Source organism: Myotis nattereri, assembly GCF_964212035.1.
Source record: "Myotis nattereri genome assembly, chromosome: 3".
NCBI classification, from domain to species: Eukaryota; Metazoa; Chordata; class Mammalia; order Chiroptera; family Vespertilionidae; genus Myotis; species Myotis nattereri.
The window spans coordinates 25,487,000-25,493,062 of NC_138077.1; the positions used below are offsets into that span (position 1 = coordinate 25,487,000).

Genomic DNA, 6,063 nt, shown 5'->3' on the forward strand with positions numbered 1-6,063 from the left:
GCCTTTTAATTTATAAAATGGAGACCAGAGATCTTCTTCAAGGACTTATGTAGGAGCCAGTGAAGCAATGTATTCTCAGATTCTGTCATGTCACAGGCATTTAAACAATACTAATGAAATTCCACCTTCCTTGCTGAAAGGTCTGGACTAATTACTATGGGTGTACAGCCTTCCTTTCCAAAGATTTGAGATTTTTATATCAGATGGCTGCTTTACTGAACCCTGAAACACTGGTTCTCAAAAGAGCCTACACATTGTAACCACCTTGGCAGTTTTAGTCTGAGGTATGACCTAAACATCAGAATTTTAATACTAGATAAGTCTAATAGGCAGCTCAGGTTGATAAGCAGAGGTCTGAAAGATTGTAAAAGGGGGTGCACTGCTTATCACCTAACGTGTACTTGTTTCTTTTTTAAAAAATGTTTTTATTGCTTTTTCTATTGTTTAAAGTATTACAAATAGTAGTACATATATCTCCTTTTTTTCCCCATTGACCTTCCCCCAGCCTCCCCTACCCCCCGGCACATGCCCTCACCACCACCCCCCCCCACCCCATGCCCAGTGTCTTGTGTCCATTGGTTATGCTTATTTGCACGCATACAAGTCCTTTGGTTAATCTCTTACCGCCCCCCCGGCCCCAACACTTCCCAGCCTTCCCGCTATAATTTGACAGTCTGTTCAATGCTTCTCTTCCTCTTTATCTATCTTTTTGTTCACCAGGTTATAATGTTCTTTATCACCATAAATGAGTGAGATCATGTGGTATTTTTCTTTCACTGCCTGGCTTATTTCATTTAGCATAATGCTCTCCAGTTCCATTGATTTTTATAGAGAGAGGGATAGAAAGATAGAGACATTGATGAGAGGGAAACATCATCAGTCAGCTGCCTCCTGCAGGACCTCTACTGGGGATTGAGCCTGCAGCCCGAGCATGTGCCCTGACTGGGAATTGAATTGGTGACCTCTTGTTTCCTGGGTCAATGCTCAACCACTGAGCCACAATGGCCAGGCTATACTTATTTATTTTTTATGCGAAGTTGTGCAGCCAAGGGTCATAGTATTTTGCTTTCATGTACAGAGTTATAACTTCCACCAAAGCTCCTACCCAGTTCCTCTCCGCCAAAGGTCACTGGGTAAAATAATCGGTTCAGTCTTTGTTGAGGGGTGCGGGGGAGCTGATGGGACTCAAAGAGATCTGTTCTACTGTATGTACAGGGCAGGAAGTATGTCCTAGTGAAGGCAAACTACTAGTAAAGGACATACAGCCTTCTTAAATATAAAGCCCCCAAATAGATATAACAGAAGGAGATATTGAAGCAAAATCAGAGACTTAGGGAATAAAGAAAATTAACTGAAGCCAAAGAAATGCATAATAATCTTTAGGAGATTACTAAAAATCAGCCAAATCTCATATTTGCCTAAGGAAATTATCAGATAAGTGGGAAAAGATGTGTGTATATTGCAGCATGAGGTAGAGGCCCAGTACACAAAAATTTGTGCACTCGGGGGGGTCCCTCAGCCCGGCCTGTGCCCTCTCACAGTCTGGGACCCCTCGGGGGATGTCCACCTGCTGGCTTAGGCCTGCTCCCTGGGGGATTGGGCCTAAGCTGGCAGTCAGACATCCCTCTGGCAGCCCAGGAGCCCTTGGGGGATGTCCACTTGCCAGTGAGAGCAGGCCTAAGCTGCAGTAGGACATAGTTAGTGCTGCTGAGGAGGCACGAGAGGCTCCACCACTGTACTGGCAGCAGTCAGCCTGGCTTGTGACTGAGCAGAGCTCCCCCTGTGAGAGCGCACTGACCACCAGGGGGCAGCTTCTGCATTGAGCGTCAGGGTGTGTCATAGTGACCAGTCATTCCCAGTCTTTCTGCTGTTAGGGTCAATTTGCATATTACCCTTTTATTATACAGAATAGAGGCCTGATGCATGAGTGGGGGTTGGCTGGTTTGCCCTCATGGTTGTCCCGGATCAGGGTTGGGGTCTTGTTGGGGTACTTGGCCAGTCTGGGTGAGGGGCTGATGGCTCTTTTAAGGCTGGCCAAGCCCCCCAGTGGGGACCGTCACCCCATGGGGGTATGGCCAGCCTGGGTGAGGGCCTGATGGCCATTTTCAGGCTGGTCATGCCCCCTGGCAACTCAAGCTCCCAGCCTCTGCTTTTTTTTCCTGGGATTTATTTATTTTCTATAATTGAAACTTTGTAGCCTTGAGTGGAGCCCAGGTCCACCTGGGTTGCACCAGGAAACTCAGGCTCCCAGCCCCTTCTTGAGTGGAGGCCACAGCCAGTTGGAAGCAGGTATCTGGGATTTATTTATCTTCTATAATTGAAACTTTGTAGCCTTGAGCGGAGGCCAGGGCTGGCCAGGGCAGGTGGGAAGCTTGGCTTCCTCCATCACCGTGGGCAACCCAAGCCTCCTGCTTGCTCCAGCTCTGTGGCCACCGCCATCTTAGCTGGGTTAATTTGCATACTTGCTCCTGATTGGATTGTGGGCGTGGCTTGAGCATAGTGGAGGGATGGTTAATTTGCATGTTTCTCTTTTATTATATTGCACTTTGATAAATAGAGGGAGATCTCACAGGAGTGACAAATGCCCTCTCTCAAATTTGTCTGATTAACATTATAAATTGGGGAGGAGTGCAAGCTGAGTATTATAAGACTAGAGGCCCAGTGCATGAGAATTCATGCATTGGAGGGGGTGGTCCCTCTGCCCTCCTGCCCCCTCTCACAGTCTGGGAGCCCTCAGGGGCGGGAGGTGGCCTAGCCATCAGGGGAAGGTGACACCCCCATCACACTTCTGCTGCTGCCACTGCTAACAGTGCAAGCCTCAGCCAGCCCTGGTTACCTGAGCCTCAGGCGGGCAGCCACCATCCAAGGCTTGCCTGTGCCTCAGGCCGGTCCTAGGTGGCTGGGGGGTTGAGGGGACTGGGGGACTTTTTTAAAAATATATTTTATTGATTTTTTACAGAGAGGACAGGAGAGGATGGAGAGTTAGAAACATCGATAAGAGAGAAACATTGATCAGCTGCCTCCTGAACACCCCCTACTGGGGATGTGCTCACAACCAAGGTACATGCCCTTGACTGGAATCGAACCTGAGACCTTTCAGTCCACAGGCCAACGCTCTATCCACTGAGCCAAACTGGTTAGGGCAAGACTGGGGGACTTTTTAGCAGTGTAGAAATGAACAGCCTTGCCAATGCGCCTGCCGCCCCAGCGAGGCTGAGGGGACTGGGCGTCGCCATCTTTGCTGGCATGGCAGTCAAATAGCATATTACTTCTTGACTGTGAGTGCCACAATCTTTGAGGGCAGGGCAGAAATTAGCATATTCCCTCCTTATTGGCTGTGGGCACTGCCATCTTTGAGGGCAGGGAAGCCAATTAGCATATTCCCTCCTTATTGGTTGTGGGCGTCACCATCTTTGTGACAGTGTGAGGGTCCATTAGCATATTCCCTCTTTATTAGGTAGGATGCCTGAATATCATAAGGAGATAACAAAGGAAGACCTTTCAAAACAAGTCATTGAATTAAAGCTACTGAGTTCAAAACAATGGCAAGCTAATTATTCCCAATATCTCCTCATAATATTTCTCCTATAACTATCAAAAAATTTAGTTTAAAAGCAGGCTTGCAAATTGAAAGGTCATTGTGAAATTGAAGAGAGGTATTTTCGTATTTTCTGATTTTTATTTAAATGTTTATTTTGGAACTGGCCTGGCTATATTCATGCTGTCATGACCAGATTGTCATAAGAATTTTACCATATCCAGAGATTTGTGAGGCAGACTACTTTCTTTGTCTTTTAGGTTTTCTCAGCACCAACAGGATGTACAAGTGGTTTAGGAACAAAAATATGTAATGCAATTAAAATAAAAATATTCCACAAATATATTTGAAATGTGTGTGAGAGACAGAGAGGCACAATCCAGAGAATAAACTTTACAAAACCTTCATATACTCCTGTCTCAAATAACCATTGGATTCCCCACTTTATAGATACAAGTAGGATAAGACCTTCAAAGACAGGGCATACATGAATATTTGGGAGTAATTTCTATGGGCCTGTCTTGATGCTAAGAATGACGCTAGTTGAAGTAAATATAGAGGTAGTTTTTCTGGCCCCTGCTCACTTGTAGAAGCTTGGGCAATTTCCCATTTCTCTGTGAAACTCATTCCATTTTTAAGTAATGAAATTAGAAAGTCATTCTTTTTTTTTTTTTTTTAAATCACTGCAGCATTGTAGCAAACAAATTACCACCAGTAAGAGAGTATTTAAATAAATATGGTATATCCAGTCAGTGGAATCTACTTATATAAAAACCCTGGGTGTAACATCACGGCCAGAACTGTGACCAACCAGAAGTAAGTCAGTCCTGCAGGGGTCATGTTGGAAATGGCTGCGCTCTCCCCCAGCTGTTTCCTAGAGGGTGAGGTTTCAGGCAGGAATCAGCCCTCAGGGTGAGATTTCAGGCAGAACCTGCCCTCAGGGTGAGGTTTCAGGCAGGAACCCATCCTCAGAGTGGAGTGTGGAAGTGAAATGATTTGTAATGGATCTATTATTGAAGCTACCTTTGGAAATACTATATCTATAGATCAGTGGCTCTCAACCTTGGCTGCACATTAGAATTACCTGGGAATCTTTTTAAAATCCTCATTTCTGGGCCTCATCCTTCGGAAATTCTGTTTCTTTGTTACTAATGTTGTGGCCTCATGCCAGTCTATTCACTGCTTATCTCTGGGAATTGAATGCAGAGTTGAGAGGGGCTCTGTTTCATTTTACATCTTTCCGATAGTCTGATTTTTTAAAAAACCACACAAATTTTTTTTTTAATATATTTTATTGATATTTTACAGAGAGGAAGGGAGAGAGATAGAGAGTTAGAAACATTGATGAGAGAGAAACATCGATCAGCTGCCTCCTGCACATCTCCCACTGGGGACATGCCCGCAACCCAGGCACATGCCCTTGACCGGAATCGAACCTGGGACCCCTCAGTCCACAGGCCGACGCTCCATCCACTGAGCCAAACCGGTTTCGGCCACACAAAATTTTGAAAGAAAAAAACACGAGTAAAAATGGGCAAAAGTGGGTTTTTTTTGCGACTTTTGTTTTTATTACTCAAAAAAAGCTTCATTTTTAAATTTATTTAGCTTTCTGACTCTGTGCTTGTGCCTTCAACACTTTCACAATGATTTTTTGCTCCTCAATAAGGAAAGCACGCTTGATCCTGTCATAGATACATTTAGCACACATGGACCCACCAGAGGTCTTGCTGCTGTGCTTTTTCATTTTAGACAACCTCATTGGAAGTTTAGGTCTCACAGCACGAACTCCACAAAGTCGGCTTGGGCATTCACCACATGCCAATTTGGGTGTTTTCCCAACCTTCTTGGTATAAAGGTAATTCTAGTACCAGGGGTTTGGGACAGCCTAGTTTTGTTAGAGGCTGTATTGGAGGACAGCCTCCCATGGTATGTCCAACGCTGGACCATGGTAAATACCTAAACTGAAGTCACTGTACCCAGAAGAGCAAAAAATGTTTTAAATGTTGAAACAAACATTCATACTATGGGTTCAACTTTTAGTAAGCCCCTAAAGAGGTTTAATTCATAAATATAATCCTTATTTGCTTAGAAATAATGTCTATAAGGGCAGAAATTGTATTTTTGGCCCTCCAAGAGTCAAGTACAATGCTTTGATCCTAATAGAGTTTGGTAAATACCACTTTGATTCATTTGAAATTGCCATGACCTAGTGAGTATCATTTCTACAAATATTCGCCTAGTGGAACAGGATTGAAATAATTTGTCCAACCTGATTCATGGTGATGATAATCAGCCCTAAGTTTTACACATGGGAAATAAAGTGGATTTCCAGTGTTCAGTTATTAATACTGAATTTATTTTTGTGTATTTTGGCAGATCTCTAATTACAGTGTTCATATAACTCTGTCATGAATGTAAAAGGCAATGTCAATTGACGTGCATTCTGACAAGCTATTTGCAACCCTGCAATCTCGAAGTCAGACTCAATTGCATAATTAGTCCAAAGATAAGTCTGCTTTTAAAAT

The 6,063-nt window shown here is 44.1% G+C and overlaps 1 pseudogene across 1 annotated transcript; it reads right to left on the reverse strand.

Annotated features, from left to right (window-relative positions):
• Positions 1–5,135: 5,135 nt before the first annotated feature.
• Positions 5,136–5,485, reverse strand: LOC308514941 (large ribosomal subunit protein eL34-like; annotated as a pseudogene). Its single transcript has one exon. The product of its transcript is annotated as a large ribosomal subunit protein eL34-like (transcript).
• Between the last annotated feature and the right edge of the window lie 578 nt (positions 5,486–6,063).